Below are 20361 nucleotides of genomic sequence, written 5' to 3' on the forward strand. Positions count from 1 at the left end.
TTCTCTCCAAAATAAAATTTCGGCCAGTCTCTCTGACATCTCTTTGTGGATGTCTAGCCGTCAGCTCAAGCCCAGAGCTCTTATTCTTCCCCACAAGCCCTCCCCTAACCTCCTTTCATGACTACTGTGGCCAACAACAGGATGATGCCTGTCACTCAGGTCTGTAACCTGGGTGTCGTCTTCAACTTGGACCTCCTCTCTGGATCCTCACTTGCAGGCTATGTCTAATGTTTTCAGATTCTTTCCTTGTAACATCTCTTAAGAAACTGCCTTGCCTATCCATCCACACAGCTAAAACTCTCATCCAGCTTCTGGTCCATTCGTGTCTCAATTACTACAACATCCTGTTCTCTGGTCTTGACAAATGCAATCCTGCCCCGCTCATATTTATTCAGAACACTGCTGCAAAGATAATTCTTTCAGACTGTCGCTTTGACCGTGTCACCCCTCTCTTTGCATCCTTCCACTGGCTTCCTTTCTCTGTTGCAACAAATATAAGTTATTTGTCTTCACTTTCAAGCCCCTTCATGGCTTATTCCCATGATACCCATCGTCTCTCATTCACTATTGAAATGTTGAGTTCTGCCTCCAATCAGTCAATGATGCCACCTTTCATCATCCACTAGTTAAATTTTCAAACAGGCACCTTTTGTGCTTTTTCTCATGCTGCCCATCGTGCTTGGGAGGAGCTCCACATTAACCTCTGAAGAGCTATGTCATTATCCTCCTTTAAATCCCTCCTTAAAATACTTCTTTGCAGTGATGCATAGAAAATAATTGACAATGGTTAGGCTGCTGGTATTCTGGTACTATAGTGATCAATATTTTCACATTATTTCCTTGTACTCTTCCATCTCACTGTATCCATCTCTTATATTTAAGTTGTAAGCTCTTTGGGGTAGGGACCATCTTTTTTTGTTCTGTGTTTGTACAGTGCTTTGCATAATAGAGCTTGTGCCTTCTATGGTAATACAGTTGATTATAATAAAATATACTTTGCATATGTGTTTTGTAAACTTTTGTGGGATTTTTATCTCTCCACTATACAGCTTTGGGAAAAATTCAAAATTAAACACACAATTTGAAAGGAGTTCCTGTAGAAAAGATTGTTTATAAACTTCAATAGTAGTAATTTTTATCACTTACAATAATGTTTTTTCACCTGTAGGAGTTAGAGTTGTAGATAACTTTGGAAGTTAGTTTCTCTGGGAATTGAATTATATGTGTTTGTGTGGCTAGATCCAAATTGTGTCTGTAGTATAAAATGGCTCACATTTCTCTAGGGACCCTGTTTTTTTTCTCACAGTGAATATGTAGGCAAGGTTTTGGGTTCATGCCCGTCATGAAGATTTGCAGCAGTTTGGTTTGATAATACTGGAGATGGAGCAAGGCCTCAGGCATGATGCAACAACAGTACTCCAATCTTGGGGGAGCAAATTGCTCCTTGGAAGAATGGGATGTGGTAAGTGTGTGGAATGTGAATGTAACATGGAGAAATTGTACTATAAAGGAAAAGATTTTAGAAAATAGCCAAAATCAGTCGGAGAATATAATGTTGCTTTTATTATTCTTTTCCAGCAGGATTAAAGAGCTCAGCAATAGCAAAACTAACAGAAACCTTTTGCCTTTTTTTGAAAAGCATGCATGCCCGAAGCTGTGCAGACAAGCACATTGTCTGTCTTTTAACATGTACCAATGCAGTGAGAGAACCCTATTGCACATGCTTAGTCTATCATTAAAAACAAATAAATTACAACCCACATAACTCTGATTGTGTCAATACCATTTTTTTCCATGTCTATCATTGGTCCTTATTATGGACACACTCTCCAGTCCAACTCTGAGCTTTAAAGCTTTATACCTTCGTGACCTAGCTCTGTACAAACCTAAAATAAAAATGAAGAGAAGCTAGAACTTTTGAAGTGGGAAAATTTTATTTTTTTCCACCTTCTAGGATTTTACTCAAAACTTTCCAAAAAACATTTTGGACAGAAATGAAGAGTATGATCCTATCGGGTGCTGTGGGCCCTCCATGCCAGCAGAGTTCAGTGGGAGTTGAGGGCACTCGACATCTTTGAGAATGGGGCTGTTGAGCAGGAGTATTCTGAGTTTCAGAAAAGGAGGTTATATACAATAGAATCTGAAAATTATGAACACCTCAGAAATGTAGGTTGTTTTTAACTCTGAAATGTTTGTAACTCAGAACAAAATGTTGTTATGGTTGTTCTTTCAAAAGTTTATATCTGAACATTGACTTAATACAGCTTTGAAACTTTACTATGCTCCAGAAGAAAAATGCTGCTTTCCCTGTTTCTCAGTAGTTTGTTTAACACAGTGCTATACTGTATGTATTTATTTTGGTCTCTGCCACTGCCTGATTGTGTACTTTCAGTAAAGAGGTATGTAGTTGATCGGTCAGTTACTAACTCTGGTGTTCGTAATGCTGAGGTTCTACTGTAATGGGAAATATTTTGCAACCTGAATTCTAGTGGTCAGTGATGACACAATTGCTCTAATATTTTAAACTTTGTTTCCGAACACCATATGTGGACTTTTTTTCTCTCATTTGGAAATTTTAAAATTTAATTTATAATTTTTTTCCAGTATTCTAAGGGAGTGAGTAATATGAAATACTTGTGCCTAATGCGTGACATTAAATCAAACAATCCCTAAGTGATTAAGTAAAGAAAAATATGGTGTTCTTTGTTGTTCCTGAGTAGGGAAAAGATGCTCTGAATAAGAGTTTATTTTTGCAGGGCTGAGAGCTAATTTCTTTTTTTGGTTGATGGTCATGGATGGGCTATTGCATCTTAAAATAAGATTAGTGGTTCATTGATGTCTTCGTGGTGCATTTTGTATTTATTGGGGAAGAGTCTCTGAACGCACAGTTGTTTTCTGTGAAAATAGTGAGAGAATACTCGGACTGGCAAGGTTGCACTGACCTTACCTAGTGACCTGTTCCATTGATTGACACATTTCAAAGGTTAAACTAACTGTGGATGAAATGTAATCAGTTGTGCACTGGATTCTTTCCAGATCACACTGGAGGAGTGCAGTAACCAGCACTGTTAGCTTTTGGAGAGCTAGAGACAGAGGTCAATACTTGTACAGCTCTGAGCATGAAGAAACAACTGTCCTTCCTCTCTTTAAATAAAAAAAGCATGTCAGGAATCATTATTTTTCAGAGAGGAGTATGATGAATAAATCTCCAAACTCTCCCTCTTTTTTTGGTAGAGTTGTCAGAGCTCCCATGGGCCCCCACTCCCTGCTGATAGCTGGGCACTATGTCATCAGCTGGGGGCAGGGCCAGCTTTACTAGCACTAAGGACGCAGTACAGGCTGTCAGAAGAGAGAGCACAACAGTTGCCGTCGCTTCAAACAAACACACAGTGGCAGCCAGAAACATGCCAAGGGGAAGCCACAGCTCTAGAGAGTGACATACAGCACAGGGAGAGGGAAGAGTGTCTTTGTATATCCCTCCCTCCAGCTAGGGATTATGGACAGGCGCGCGCACACACACACACACACACACACACACAGAGAAAGTGTGTGTGGTTCATGACCTCACAGCAGGCAGACAATCCAACCCTGAAGAGTCAGCTCCCTTCCTCCCCAACAGCCACCCTCCCAATTCCTTTTCTCACCTGCTGCTGCCTTTGGGGCATTTTCAGGCCCTAACACTCCGAAGGGACTTGCAGCATGAGTCTCCACCCAGTGTCACATTAAAGAGCTGTTTGGAGGACACCAGAAGTGTGCAAGCTATGGACGGGGAGTACAGCTCATTGCTCAAGACTGGTTTCATTGCCTGCCAGCCCTGAATTCCCAGTTTTGTCCCCCTTACCTAGCTCTGACACAACTCATCCTCACTTGCCAGCTATATAGTACCAACATACTAAGAGGAGAAAATAAACATTTTCTTCTTTGACTTTGGTCCAAGGCATTCTAGTTTATTAAAACTGCATGCTCTGTAGCTTAATGTGCATAATACAGTCTTCATATCAACATAATTAACAACCTTGGATGTTTTTTTCACTGGCAGACAATTCTCCAAGTAAGCCAGTGACTCAGTAAACTTGCAGAGGGGTTAGTGTGCATTTTGGTGAACACTACTTTATTTTAATCACATACCTTATTTATTCAGTGTCTAATAACATTGGTGTTATGGTTAAATTAGCCAGGAGTATGCATGGATATCTTTATTCTAACATATGAATGGTCCTATATAATTGCTTTATTTTCTTTGGGTTTATATGTATTGCAGTGGTGCCTAGAGGAGACTTGGTCAGGAAGAGGATGCAAAGTACTTGGACTTGATCCATTTGTTTTGTAGGAAGGTAGAATCTCTGTCCTGAGGAGTCTATAATCTAAGAAAATCACACCCTGAAATTCATGTTAAGTCCTACCCCTAGCTGCGATTGTGTTCTTGGGAGAAGCCACCTTGGTTATGTTAAATGGAGGACAGCCTGTTCTCTCCCTCTGCCCCTTAAAGGGAGAATTCCTTCCCTCTGAATCTTCAGTTGGCTCTCCCTTCTCTTGGTAGAGAAGAGGTTTTTTCCTTTCTTTTCCTCCTGAGATGCCCCTCTCCATTTATTTTCTTTTAACCCATCTGTGTGTTGTGTTCCCCTTTCCTTCTCCCTCCCAGTGTGTGGGTCTTCTCCCTTCCCTAACTTCCTAGAACTTTGGGGATGTGGGAGAATGATGTGTCAGCTAGTGTGCAGCACCTGCAGGAACAGTCTGACTGAATGTTTCCCCTTCTCAACCCTGCCTGTGCCATTTAGGGCTTGTCTACATGATCATTGCATTTAAGCTGGGATGTAAATCTACCCTGCGCTAGCCTGCCATCCAGTAACTGCCCACGTGGCCCTTGCTGCAATGCACTAACAGGTCCTTAAGGTACTTTGATCTAGTTCTGTTTTACTAGTTTTAGATTAAAGCGCACTAAGTAACTGTTAGTCTGTGTCAGACAGGCCATTAGATCATCTTTGTATGGTAAAATTCTCTCATGTGGAGAACAGTTGGGTTCCTGTAGCTCACTTGTAGCTCAGTCTTGTGTCTGAACTCAAAAGTGCTCCAGACATTCTGGATCCCATTTCACTCTGAACCATTTTAGTGTTAGTGTATTTGGTGGTTGCTGTTAATGGTACAAAGAGTTCCAATAGCACTAATGCTTCTCTATAGTACATTTGTGGCCTCATCAGTTCTTGTGCTCGTGGTAGCTCTGTAGAGAATACTGCAAGTGGCACTCCCACGGCTTTGCCACTCAAATGGGTTAGGATAGTTCTAGTGAAGATGTGGGACAAAATGGCAATAGCTGAGAACATAAATCAACATGACTAGTGTTGGCACACTGGCCTGTTTGTGTTTAATCCAGTTCTAGCCTCCCAGTTCAATTAGGAATTGATCAGTTCTCCAGTGTACATAGATCTTCAGCTGAGGCCTCCTGCCTGCACTGCTGAGTAACCCTAGCAACTGGAGGTCAATGTCCTCCCCTCCTCCTTCCCTCCCCCCACCAGTTCAACCAGTTACCTAGGACTGGATTGTGACAGTCTCAGTCAAAAGGGAAAAGTTGCAAATGTGAATCGGGTTTGTTTCCATGTCAAAATACCTAGAATACCTAAAACAAATAAAGGTGATTAATATTTGTGTTTTAGCCAGATCTGCTGCTGTCATGTATTGCTGCACAACTGTACAATAGTTAAGTGGTAAGTCCTGACAGAGATTTGTTCTGCTGGAATATCTTTCTAATGAGGAAACCCAGAACACTCCAAAGAACAGATACTTGAAGTAACCTTGTTTAGAAAAGCTTTTGCAGCTGAATGTGGGGCCTGCTTGAATTAAGCTTCTGAAGATGATTTCTTATATCACAAGTCAGTCAGTTTGCCTCTTCGTTTAGAGTGCTGTGAGATGCCTCAGTACAAAGGTCACTTGTGGGTTTAAGAGGACAATAACCCATACCCTGCCGGAGATCACCCCATTTTTTCTATGGAATATAAGAACTAACTACGCTGAAGTGCACGACCTTACAAATCTATTTGTATCCAGGTATCTCCAAGTATCAGGTATGTTTTTTTTCAACACTGGGCTGGGAATATGTTTGTACAGCACATTGAGAGTGGAGTATCTGTTTGTGATGTCAGTATGGCATTAGGTTAAATGTATCCCTTAAAACAACTGGAAAATATAATAGGTTCTGTTTCTGACTTGTGAGATGGAGGATGGTACGTAACATTTTGGAATAAAAGCTCATGAAAATCAGTAAATAATGTTACCTTTTTTGTTTGGTTCTGCTTGTTGATCAGGGTTTTGATGTCTATTGAATCAGTGTAAGTTACTCTAAACAAGGTTCTGGGTTTACAAAAATTGCTTCTCCAGATGAGAACATTCAGTTCTCTCAGTCTGTGACTTGGGACTAAAAACAAATAGTTACATATTTAGGATTTCTTTTTAAATAAGAATATAAAAATATCCAATAGACGTGTTTTATTTTTCCTAATTTTTTTAGAATGTAAGTTAAGTCAAGTCATATCTCTTACCATCTGATACTCCCCTCCCAAATAGTTTCCTTCTCTCCAGCGTTCCTTAATGCGCCATACTTCCTGCCCTTCCTCTCAAGTCAGAGTTTATCTACACTTGAAAGTTAATTTGGATTAAGATAGGGTGTGAATTTAAAGTGCATGAACAACTGTGTGTGGGCACTCTTATTCTATAATAAGACCGATTGATTGATTTATTCCAGTTTAGCTTAATCCACTTTGAAAGTGGAATAAATTAATTGCTATTTTGGAATAGCTCCATGGGTAGACAAGCTCTCTGCCAGATGTCTGCCAGAATTTCCATCTACCCATTCCTCAACAGAGGGCCTGTGTATACTGGAGATATTAGTACTGGAGTGGCTACACTGGTCAAACTCCCAAGGTAGAAATGTTTTTAAACTAGAGTAAGTAATACTGGTGCTGGGCCCATTTTACACTAATGCAGCACACCTATCTTGGGATTTGCACTGATGTAACAACTTTGGTACAAATATCCACAGCATAGATTGTGCTCTGAAGATCTATTAGCCCTCTGTATTCCCCCTCAGTTCTAGTTAGCTTGGAGTCTGTGAGCCTGATTCTGAGTTAGATTAAGGGCCTTCTTACATTGGACTGGCAGTGTATAGGAGTCTTAGAGCAGAACAAGATGATGTAATTTGCACCTGCTTTAAAGCAGCGTAAAAGGGTTCATAATGTAAATGGGAATTCTGGCTTGTCTCTCTTACACGTCTGGTCTTTCCATTTTTCTTTTTCTTGCTGTACCTCATACCTCCCTAACTGAATGAAGATCTGGGTGGTCCTCTCCTTCCGTCTCCACCTTGCCCCTTTACTGATATCCAAGTTTGTTGTAAATCAGCTAAGCTCAGGATCCAGCCTTAATTAAACACGCCTGGGATATATTTATATTGTAAATGTCTTACCAATATTTGAACACAGCTGCACCAGTGCAACCAACAGTATAAACTCTGTGGTAGACTGGGCATAGGCAGATTTAGATGATACAGTAGTGAAATCCGATGCGCTGAGTTGACACAGTTCATAGTACCACTGCTCAAAAACTAGTATGAAATTCCCTAGGGTAGACAAGGTCCAAGTACCTCTGGAATTCCTAGCAGAACTGCGACCCTTTACTTTATATAGATATGGTATCTGAAACAAACTGAGTAGTTTACTACTTTGCATGTTATCCAAAATTCCCTTCCATCCCAGAGCTGTTTCATAGCAGTGCTGTTTGTTCTCTTGGGGACAAAATTGAAAGGTCTGTGCTTGCTTTTGGATGGAGAGAGTTCCTTACTATGTGTTGTGTAAGCCAAATTTGTGGCCAGCTTTTTTTCTACTTTTTAGCCTCCAAACCTTTATCATTTATATTGTCTGTACTTGTCTCGAGAGTGTATGCTATAGGGAAGGGAACCTCTGTCTACACAAACACTCTGTCAAAGAATAGTTTTGTACTTTGAGGGAGATCTTTAGTTGTATTTGCATGTAATGAATTATTTGCTTATCAAACTCAGCAATCGGAGTCAGACACTAAACTGAAATGATCTGTACAACAAATCTTAAAATCATTATAGGTCTTAAAAATGTCACAAAGATTCAAAGGGGAAAGTGGCCAATTTGCCTGGCAAATTAGTTGCAGTCAAGAACATGTTACCTTCAGTAGCTTGTCTAAGTCTCAGCACTGTCATGGCTTCATTGCCTCAAATGTCTCTTAAAGTAAGAGTAGTTTTTATAACTACACATAAAGGCAGGATGGCTTAATGAAGATGATTTCTTCATGTGTCAGAATGACCCCTTTGTTTCTCATCTTACTCTTTTGTTGCCTGCAGCTAATCTGCTTTTGGGTTATCAGATCCAGGGATCTGACAATGCTGATTCTAGCAATGGCATTCATCTGGAATGCTGCCTTTTGTTTACTGGTTTTACCAGGCCTCAAATGCTTTCTTTGGTCATCTGGTGTCTCCACTAATGTGATTTGCACTCTCACGCTCTGCAGGTAGTCATGAGGTTTTATATGGGAATTAGACTATGGCCTGCCACCCTGGTTGCTATTGAATCCACAGGGTAGTCTGTTTTTGTTTTGCCTTTCCAACTTTCTTTTAAAAGACAAACTATATTCTGTTTGTGTTTTTATAGTCTTCTCCTCATTGCTTTGGACTTTAACTTTTAGAGTAGATTTACCAGCTGTGTTATAAGAAACACAGTACATTCCATTTCTTATAGAGCCATTTACTTTTGGTTCAAAGCTTATAAATATATACAGAAAGTTATAGTGCTACTTTTAGATCTTCAGAGTTTCTTTATAACTATCATTTGTTTAACAATGAATATCCCTCATGCTTTTGGTTATCTGATTATAATATTGGGAGATGGATCACTTAAAAAAAAAGAGAGAATTTTGTATATCTAGACTAGAAGAGTGAATCTGTATAATACATAGGGTTATGGAAGTGTTTTTAATAATTAGGTTGCAACTGAAGTCTTAGCATTCCATAAGCACATTTCAGGAAAGAGTGAAGTTCACATTTATATTGTTGTGCTGGGTTATAATCTTGAACCACCATAGACAAAAGAAGACAGCTGAGAGTAAACACAAGTACAGTTGGGTAATGATGGGCAAAAGTACTAAGCTTTTTGTTGTAATAGTGGGGAAAAAATTACTAGTGATTTTCTTTGTGGTTTGCTTAATTTGAAAAGAAAACAGGATTGAACGTAACACCTGAGATTTCATATATCAAATAGCAGATAGCAGTTGTGCATTACGCAATGTTAGTAACTCCCTATCCCCTTCTCTTTCACATTAGGGAAGACAGCAGGCTCTCAGCTGCTTAGGCCTGGTCTATACCTAAAACTTAGGTCAACCTAGTTGTGTTGCTAGGTAGCTGAGAGATGCAGTTAAGCTGACCTAAGCCCCCATGTAGAAATTGCTTCGTCGTGGAAGAATTCTTCCATTCCCCTACCCACCACCTCTCAAGGGAGTGGATTTACTCTAGCAATAGAAAATTCCTATATCTGTGCTTCTGTAGAACTGTAGAATAGATATAGCCTCAGGTGTTTCATTTGGAAGAAGGTCAGATGCTGAAGCCAACATGGAGTCTGAGCCTACAAACCCTCACTCAGTCCCATTGATTTGAATGAAGCTACTAGAGGATTAGGAGTTTTCAGGAGTAGGCCTACAAGTATATAGAGGCTAGGACATGACTCCATTGTGCTCATAATGTACTTCGTGGATAGTTTTAACTACCACCTTCATAATTTTGATTTTTCTTTCGATATAATAATTTTTGTTCTGAACACAGAACTCGAAATGTTTTCACGATTAAAGACTGAGCATTACTGAGTGAACTGCATAAAGGGTATAGAACAAGTGTGGCCAAATTGCAGCTCGTGTGGCTCTTCTACAGTTAGAGCAGCTCGCTGAGCCCCCTCCCATCCCCCAATCTCCTACCTGCCGGGTAGGAGCTCAGGGCTTCTGCCCTGCAGCAAGGCTGTGGGGTTAGGGGCTTCGGCCCTGCAGGGGGGGCGGTCTCAGGGCTTTAGCCCCGCTGGGTGGCATCGGGGCAGAAGCCCTGTGCCTCAGCAGGTGCCACCCTGCGGGGCAGGTTGTGTGCGTCTTGTGACTCTCAAACTTCTGAAGATTATTGTATGTGGAAGGTCAGTAAATTTGGCCACCTCTGGTATGGAATCTTTCTTGTGAAAGACTTAGTATAGGTAGGAATATAAATTCAACAGTAAGGTGGCAATAAAACTTCCCACTAGCCTAACTTAAATCTTGAGCCATGGTGGCAAGAGCAGCTATAGGGTTGGTTGGTTTGTTTGTTTTTTTCTTTCTGCTTGTGTCTTTTTAGGTTGAAAAATTTGAGATATCCATTTAAAAAAAACCTCCACAATCAAAACCCAAAACTTTGTGCAAACAAATGGTCCTTTCTTACTCAAGGAACAAAATAATACAATAATGAACAATAAAAATAGGAGTTTGTTCTCTGACGGGCCGGTCCTGTACCATTTAAATACGTGGAAGTTTTGCCATTGACTTTCGTAGGTATAGAGATCTGATTTCTAAAATGGAAGAATATATTGGAAAAAATAAGGGTTGGGGAAGTGTCATTCATAACAGACAGAATTTGTCCTTGATAGTCTGCCGTATTTTTTATGCATCACAATTGATGACAGGAGCTGGAATTTCTGATCAAAGAATAGCAGCAACATTGTTCAGTGTTTGTTTTACTGAAGAAAAATGTTACGGTGTAAAGAATGCAGTTACAGGATGTATTTAATAATGAGGGTAGACCATATAAACTAAGAATAGATCGATTGAGTCATAGTGGCCTGACAGCTGCATAGAAGGTCCTTGTGACCTAGAGGTTTGTGACCCATGAAATTCCCACTTTCCTTGGAATTGGTAATCTATATTGAAATGCAGAAGTTTGAGCAATGCTTTGAAAGTTACATATTGCGTGGCCTGAAGCATCAAGTAAAAGAATGATTGGGATATGAATATTAAGTTGAAAGTGTATTATGCTAGGTGATGTGGACTGGATTCCGACTTCACATAGGTGTTACACCAGTGTAATTCCATGACTTCAGTGAAGCAACTACTGATTATCAGATGTGTGAGATCAGAATAAGGCCCATTATATTTGTAGTCAAACTGCATGCTAAAATAATGTAAACTTCAAACATGGTGGTTCATCCTGATGCTTGGTTGCTTTTTGACTTTATTTTATGAGCTTGTGTGCCAAGGAATTAAACCTAAAATTTTGCTTTATAAGTAGTTTGTGCATCTGACTGAAAGAAACAAATTATGCAAGTAAGGGCTTGAGTCAGAGTTGTTTATAAAATGGTATATATCCAAGGTTACAGGATTTTTTTTCTTAAGTTGGCAGACAGTCCAGAGGCCAAAAGGAAGATAAATCACAACGGCCCCCCTCTCTCATTTTTGAAATGGTTCAACCCTGGGGTTTAGCTGAAGGACTTAAGGAGTTTTTGAAGTGCAAATGGGTTAGTGAAGGGTAAACCTTTTCAGAGTTTCATTTTGATGGATTTTTTTTTCTGTGTGGATTTCTGGCACCGGCTGTGATCTGGGAAGGCCAGGGTTTTTTCTGTTTTGTTTTTGATCAATCAAGCAAGAAGAACTTGCCATGGGGGCGTACATTCTCTGCATGCATATTGATCCTATTGTGTTTTAAAAGTAGTTAATTTAATCAAGGCTTTTTGAAACCCTCCCCAATAAGACTTGCATTAATGGAACTGTCATTTCAAGGTCATGCTTCAGTGTCAGTAATTAGTATTAATGACAAAAGTTACCTGTAAGTGAAATGTTGTTAGCTGTTACATTTACTTCTTATTAGGTTGCTGGGCTAATTAGGGTGAGATCAGGTTTTAAGTAAATGCATTTTTTAAATGTTCTGTGTGACTAAAAATGGTGCACTGTCATCAGGTTAGAGATTAAGACCATCTTGATTGTTTTCAAGACATCTTTTCAGTGGTATTGGCTGAAGTCAGGTATTGTTGTAAAGCACATTATTCATTTTACAATTGAGATTTTGCAGTATAACTAGGGAAACATATCTAACCCCCTTTTTTAACTCAGACATGTTTTAATATGAAATGTATATTTGAAGAGAAGTTACCCAAAAGTGCAAACTGGCTGTGCCTTCCATCAGTTTCACTTGAGCTAAGGGAGGACAACTTACTCAGTGGCTCTTAATATATAATTGATTATTTCCCCCAACTAATATATTTTACCTATATGATGTGTAAAATTCAAATTTATGAACTATAACTAGTTCTTTGTCAGTAAATAGGTTGCCAAATAAAATATTCTAAAAGTTGTGAGTGTGTGTAGTACAAGCATGCACACACACACACTGGAATGAAAAATAATTTCAAGTTTTATAGGTGGCTCATTGGCCATAAAGCCACTGAAATAAATTACGAACAAGCAAACCACTTCCCCTTCTCCTCACAATGTTCTCTGTTTTTTGCAATAGGTTTGTCCCAATGTTTATTTTGTCAAGGTGGATGTGAGCTGCAAAATTCAGATTTGGATTTCACAGATCCCGATATTCAGTGGTTTTGGTTCCAGATATTTGGTTTGACCTGCCATGCACAGTTTTGGATTCCCCCATTCTAGTCTCCTCCTTCTTCCAGATAAAATGCCTGCAAGGTTCACAGCCGGGGTTTTTGGTTCAGGTCTATTGCTATTATTTATGACCATCTGTCTCTTTTTACACAATCTTTAAAATAAGTATTTTGGAAAAAATGGATGGCTTATGAACTACAAATACTTTCTCTTTCAATGTGCTCAACAATTGAACTGATAACTTCAAGATGTATGAGTGGTCACTAGTATGATATCCTGCGTTGTCTAATCAAAAAGAGAGAATCTTTGGTTCAGTTTTGGCCCAGATCCTACCCAGAGAACTACAGTATTGCCAAACCAAAGTATTGAAAAATCATTAATCAGGCACCCCGAAATCCTGAGACTGATTTTAAAATGATGAGATTTCATTAAGTAATCAATTTTGGTTCTTTAATTTGTCTCCTGTTTGTTTGTTTTTAAGTCTTTTAGGGTTCAAGTGTTTCTTCATAATAGTGTGGGCTGGAACCTTTTTTTAAAGAAACCTGAGCTTTCTCACCTATTCACATGCCACTAGGAGAAGAGGCTTTAAAATAAAATAACCCAAATATTATAAGGCTTCTATAAAATTTTGATAAATGGCAAAATTGGAACCCAGTTCAGAGAGGGGATGCTACTCCGCTGCATTTCTTCCTATTTCTTCTACATATCTGGGATACTCCTCCTCTTCCTCTCCCTTGCTGAGAGCTCTTCCTGGATCAAGATCTGTATGGACTGTGGTGTAGATTGGGCAGGCTGGCGAGGTAAGACAACTGCATGGTTTATTCCACGCAGTCCCCTCCCCATCACACACACACACAAATGAAGTTTTTCTGCAAGGTTCCTCCTTACAAGGGAGCACTCGGTTGAAAATGAGGCATTGGCTAACAATGGAAGCCTTGGTAACATGGCTCAGTGGAACAACTTGTGGGGGTGGAGGGAGCAGGAATCTTGGAGGGATGTGGGAGCATGTGGGAAGGCAAACCTCACTGTCAATGGACCTACTTGGGAGGAATTCTGTGAGGTGATAATCATTAGGTCTTCCTGCTCTTTGGGATTCTGGACCACGGTTTTCACTGAAGAAAGAAACAATCTGGTCCTTTTGTTATTTAACTTTCCATACTTTGGATGCTCTTAATATGAGGAAATGAAATCATATTACCCTATGTAGAAGTGATTATCTGTATTAGAGCTTGGGGTACTGAGGGCCCAATCCCGTATCAGGATCTGCTAATGCGGAACTTTGCATCTGCTGAAGTCAAAGGGACGCTGTATAAGTGTAGGGGGCTGTGCTAGTGGATCCTAATGCAGGGTGAGAGCCTAAGGGCAGTTCTATACTTAAAACCCTGCAGTGGCAGCTGTAGTGCTTCAGTGAAGACACTGTTACACTGACAGGAGAGCATCTCCTGTAGGCATAGTTAGTCCACTTCCGCGAGAGGCATGTTCACAAGAGAAGACCTCCCATCAACATAGTGCTGTCACCAGCAGGGGGAGGATTAGGTTGATTATAATTACGTTGCTCAGGGGTGTGGATTTTTTATACCCCTGAGCGACATAGTTGTATCAATATAAATGTATAGTGTAGACCTGGCCTAAGAATGTACATTTTGCCAAGCATTACTCCAGTATTTATACAAAAATAGCCTCTCAACAAATTGGGGAGGATGTATCTGATGGTATCTGTTTTATAAAATCTTGTTTTTCTGCTCATTTAAAAAAAAATGAGCAATGTTTGGCGTGAAGCAAATTGCATCTGACAATTGAATTTATAGCAGTGTTTTGTGTACAGCTTTTCTATTGTTTTCTCTTTACAGACAGCGTACCAATTGTAAATTGCCATACGACTAATAAATATGGTAAAGAAGTGCATACTGTGATAACATGTATTTTTTTCTCATGAATTACTATTGATCACAAGATGTTGGGTTAATTGTGCCCCTGTCTTGATCTTTGTTCTGTGTTTCTATATGTTTTTTGTCTATAATGCTCATGTGACCTCAGTAATTTTGTATTCTGCAGTCAAGGTTATTTGCCATTACTGGGTGAAAACTGAAAGCATAAGATTCTTTTTAAAACCTTGATGCAAAGAAGGAAAAGATTTCCTTTCCTCCACACCATCCCTTTCATCAGAGAGGAAAGATTGAATGTTCATGTCATCTCTGTCATTAGTTTGTGGCTAGAAGATGTTAATATAACCTTTTTGTTGTTCTTGCAGAAGAGTTTTATAGCACCCGCCAAAATTGTTTTTATTTTTTCTCCTGAATTATAGTTTGTATAGTGAATGCTGTTCTTATTTTGAGTCAAGTGTTTATATTCCAGATTGAAATTGCATGATACGTTACAGTCTGTCTTAGGAAATATTTCCTGAAATGTATACCCTAAAATAATTATTCTTTGCTATTTTAATTGAAAAAACTGTGCTGAAATGTGCAGGGAAACTGAGTTAAAATTATGTTGAGCTGTAGTGTTGAACTGTAGTTAGTTTTTATATGGACAATCCTGATATGCGGGGCGTTTTCTTATATAGGTGCCTATTACCCCCCACACTGTGTCCCGATTTTTCATGCTATCTGGGCACCCTAACTGTAGTAAACATTAGTTATTTGTGAACAACAGATTTAATACTTCTGAGATTAAAATAGTTACTTGAAGAAGCTGCTCTCTGTCACATGCACATTCTTCCTGTGCCTATGAATTTTCCGCAGAACACAAGTTCCATAAAGATAAAAAGTCCCCCAGAATTTAATTCATAGATGACTTGTCTGTAGAAATTTTAAACCATCCTATAAATTTAATTACCAAATAATTCTGTTCTTGCTATAGAACTCTATAGCATGAGTTCTATACATTTAAAAATTGTATAGAAAAGCCATCATTCCGTATTAAATTTTGTACAGCTTTTAGAGCAATTTATATGGAATCCTATCTAGTTCCTGTTTAAACCTAGTGGTTTCATCCTGGTTAAATGTTACAGGACTCTTCCATAAGAGTAAATAGTGAAAAGGCCATCGACAACAACAACGGGGGGTAAGGGAGAAGCATTCTTTTGTGCCTTTGATTGTGTCAGATTCCGTTTCTTTGCAGTCATTTTCTGTTTTCACTTGAGAGAGGTTTATGGTGCAGTGTCCGTCCGGACAACCCTGTCTTAAAGTTGCAGTTGTATTTCTCTCTTGAGTTTGTAGAGGTGATGTTATCTTTTGTTCACTCAGCAGTATGGTCATTCCTAAGAGCATCTGTCACTTGAGGCATTATAAGATGGATGGGTCTCAAGTGAACTGCTGGCTGAAGCAAATGGTGAAAATAAGAAAAGACAAGGGGGTTGGGGGGGGCCTTCAGAGATCAGAGAGGACAGACAACAAGGAAACACTGTTAAAAATCAAGAGTAAGCCAAGCAATACTAGAAGAAAGAATCAAGATTGATCACATGTTGTCATATTCTAAGTGTCTTGGAAACTAAGATTCTTCTATGGCTGTAATGATCCGAGGAAGTCTTCTATATCATGGTAAACATTTATTTGCTTGGCTTTTAGATTTTATTTGGACATGGGGGATAATCTGAACAGTGTGGTGAATTATCAAAGAAATTGTGCTTTTTGTTATTGGTTTCATTCTAACTTTAGGAGAAATTTTAATTTTGCAATACTCAAAACAACAAAAAAACACCCTGCCCTCCTCCAAACCCCCCCCCACCCCCAGCACATGCTGGTGATACTATTTTGTTTATTTTGGTGTGTCTGCCTATACTGGATGTGCATACATGCATCATCACCTCCCTTCCCCATTCTGTTATATTGAATGCTAGTTTCATTTTGTGCAACAGCAGTAATCCAAAACCGAGAATATCAATAATTCTGTTTTTGGAGATGCGGATGAAGCTGTTTAATGAGTAGATTGCATCTCATAGTGTTTAACATAAAAAGGAAATCTTTATAATACAAGTTCTCTGACTTAGTTCGACTAATTACATTTGACATTTTGAACTGAAAATGAAAAATGATTATATTTTTTTTAAAGCAGCAAAGGTCCCAGTTTGACGATCCAGTCAGATAAGGACAAAATGAGTTTTTACTTACAGAGAAGCCAGTATATGACAAGGAGTGGGGAGGGATCTAGGGGGATGTTGGCTTGAAAAATGATTTTGTCACATTGTTTGGCGTTGGTCCATGAGGGGAAACATGGGTTGAAAGGCGAAGAAATTAAGATGATTAGAAGCTTTAAAGCTTCACAAATGGTAGAGTATCTCCCTTCTCAATGGGTGTAAATAATAGATGAAAGACTACGAGTGACAACAAAGGATCAGGGCATTTAAGAGGATGTGTGCAGCCTGAATAGAGGTCTGTGGCCTAGGGCCAAAGGTCTTAGCTTTGGGTGTAATTAGAAGAAAATACAAAAATGTCATTACTAGCAGGTGAAATGTTCAGCACGTGGCCAAAAAATAGCAATTTCAGACCCAAGAGCTGTTCGAATTGGATTATGGGCCTGTTAAAAATCATGAAATTATTTGCAGAGTCTTATGGTTTGGTCAGAAATGATGTGGTTTAATCTTATTGACCATCTGTGATAGACTTACTGTTTGTAGCATGGTGAGGTAGTGCCGCTTAGAGTAAGGACTATAGTTCAGGGGAATGTGTAGGATTTTTTTTGTGTTACAGTGAAACACATTTCTTCTGATAAAATGAGAAAGATCAGGTATAGCATTTAGATCTTTAACAGCCCATTCCTTTTTTAAGATTGTGGAAAAGAAGAAGAAATTCAATTATATTGGTGAGAAAATCTTTTATTTAATTTCAGAGAGGTTTTTGTATTATCAATGTGCTTTTTAAAATCATTTTATACTTTACCTGACAATACTGGGCCAAATTGTGCCATCTGCTTTAAGCAGAATATTCCACTTGCAACCAATTAGGAAAGTTTTCCTTTAAAATCCACTGGCATGGTGTGGCCCATTATTGTAAAGAAAATGAATTGACTGGAGTGACTAGGAAGCGCTTGTGTGTGAAATATAAGCCAGTTAACAAGAAGTCTATTTAAGGCTTTCTTCTCTGATAACAAATCTTACATACTATAATACACATTTTAGAACATGACATTTTTACTTGCTGTTTGCTACAGCCCTGTTGCCATCCTCTTGGGCATTTTAAGTATATTTATCTTGTATTAAATAGAATTTTTACTGAAGTTATCTTTACCAAAGCAGTTTGAGTTTGTGGGAGGGGAGAAATCAGCAATCCATCCTTTGACTTAATTTTTATCTGGAAATAATTTTTGATCATTACTGTATACTCTAAACATATATTATTAAAAGCAGTATGTGTGAAAAATAATCTCCTTAGGTTATCTCTAAGTACCGATTGTTCTCTGCTTGGAGAATTTTCCTTTAAGTGATTATTTCTTGCAGTACCAGGTCTTAATCTGGTTACCATTGCAGTGAGTAGCAAAGTTCCATTTGACCTCAGTGGTGATGGATCAGATCCTTACTCTGCAAAAGGAACTGATTGTCTTTTGCTGTTCAGTGGCATAGAAGGAGCCACAGACATACTGCAGAAAGTGTCATATAGATTATATGGCCATTTAAAAAACAAAAACAAAACATTTTTCTTCTTTTTGTCAGCTTGTGTGTAAAGTGAGGAAAGTGCTGTAGGGTCTGTAAACATATAATTAGGAACGGGATCTATCTGAGAAAATCTCCGTACTGACCAGTTTAGCCATATGTGAACTTTGATAGGCACATTTTAATGTCGTGTTGAGGCAGGTTTTAATGTCTTGTTGCTAACTGTATAATATGTTGGATCTGAACTGCCATCAATTATTTTGTTTTTTCCCCCCTCATTATTTTGCAGGTGTTTAAGAACTTTAAACGACTTAGATAACGTGGCAACAGGTTTCCCTAAACTCTTAACTACAACCCTTAATCATGAATGCATTTCAAAAAGGTTAAAAGGAATACAAGAAGGTACTGTACTTACCACATTCATTATACAGAATATGTGATGTTTGTTTTTATATCCCTTTGTCTTCAACATCCACTTCTTAAAATCAGTGTTTTGAGCAATAGGAACTGTAAAAAGTTGTTTTATTTCTGAACTATTGTTATGAACTTATTCCAACTCCCCCCCATTGATTCACTTAATTAAAAAATGTTCACTAGAAAAGGCTTAACAGTATTGCCAAATACATTCTTTTCTACATATCAAAAATAGCCTTAGCTTTATTATTTTGTTATAATTATTTGATTTCACTGCCATCCTTTGCTTGATGTTTAACCTCATAACTCTGCAAGTTTCCAAACTGCTAGCCAAATGAATGCTTAAGAAGTTGTGTGCATATGTGTATTATATGTGTATATACTATACACACACACACACACACACACACACACACACACACACACACACACACACACACACGCTGTATGTTTTTTCTGCAGTCTCAGAAGGGTTAAAACAATTCTGGTGGAGAATTTCAGTTCTCTAGTTTATAAAAATAGATGTGCACTTCCAGTTGGGAGCGTCACAGTAGTATTTTCTGATGTTCCTGTGATTGGGAGAGGTTTGACTTATTCAAAATAGGACATTGGACTCCTATAGCTTCTTGTTGTATTTAAATGACCCAGCATTTCCAGGAGGCCAAAGATCTATTCCTGTTTTATGACCTGTTATATCCTTGGGGCAGGGGCTGCACTGAGGCCCAAAGAGCAAGAGGGTCATTGCCACAGTTCAGGTCCTAATTGTTGCTTCATGGTTACCACACAGATACCAAAACCTGCTCTCTGTAACATTGTAGCTGGGAACATCTGGAACATAGTAGTAGTCTTGAGAGGAAAAAAAGTCTCTTGCATTTTGTTTCACCGGGTGCTAGGAGGAAGCAATATTAGACTTTTTGATATGGGAGGCAAATTCTGTGGCCCCTGAAGTTAGGCGACAACAATTGAAGAGGTCAAAGGACAGCTGAGTGGGGTCAATGAGACACCATGGGGTGTATTTTGTTACTTAGTAAAAGGAGCAGCATCCTAAAACCTTAAAGGATTCTCTTGAAAATCTATGTTGTGAAAAGGTTTTATTAGTCTGATGGCAAAAAGTGCTGATTTCTCTATGGAATGCTTGCTTTTGTCTAAATAAAAGGATAATCCTTACCAAATGTTGTCAGCTATCATAGTGCAGTCATTACAGGTCTGAAAGGACCATTTAAGTGTACTTTGGCTTCCCAAATGATGATCATTGTAATGTTTCTTTGTCTGAAAAGAATTCTGAACTATTTATTTGCTGAGCTTTTCTCCTTTGATATCAAAGTTAACACAGTGAGCAAAATATTTGAAAAAGCTGAAAGAAATTTTTTTATTAATAAACTAAAGATTTCTATTCCTTAGGGAGGTTTCTTAGCTTCTGTAAATTCTCTGTGTTTCTTCTAAGAGGAAAATCTTAAATTACCAGCACATAGTCTAATCTAAACTGTAGCTGTTTTTAATCCATTAATACTTGTTCAGTGAATGTTTAAATTTGTTAAACTAAGCTTTTATTTGTTTATTTAATTTGTTCTGTGTACCTGAATAAAAGAGAGAAGTAGTTTTTGACTAAGGAATGCCTACAATTTATTTGGCATTCTCTCTTTTTTTTTATTATCCACAAGTGATTAATTCTCAACACTTGTCACTGAAGCAGATAGGAAATCAATGTCAGAGTCAAGACCTTGTGAAATATAAGAAAAGAAAAT

General features: G+C 38.6%; 1 protein-coding gene across 5 annotated transcripts in view; it reads left to right on the forward strand.

Annotated features, from left to right (window-relative positions):
• Positions 1-20361, forward strand: part of GREB1L (GREB1 like retinoic acid receptor coactivator) — a 219940-nt gene that overhangs the window by 77360 nt on the left and 122219 nt on the right. For all 5 annotated transcript variants that reach the window (XM_050939187.1, XM_050939189.1, XM_050939191.1 and 2 more), the window contains exon 2: positions 18492-18604. The gene's annotated coding sequence lies outside the window, so the exon portion shown is untranslated. The remainder of the gene's footprint in view (positions 1-18491; positions 18605-20361) is intronic.

The sequence above is a fragment of the Gopherus flavomarginatus genome, chromosome 2 (genome assembly GCF_025201925.1).
Source record: "Gopherus flavomarginatus isolate rGopFla2 chromosome 2, rGopFla2.mat.asm, whole genome shotgun sequence".
NCBI lineage: Eukaryota > Metazoa > Chordata > Testudines > Testudinidae > Gopherus > Gopherus flavomarginatus.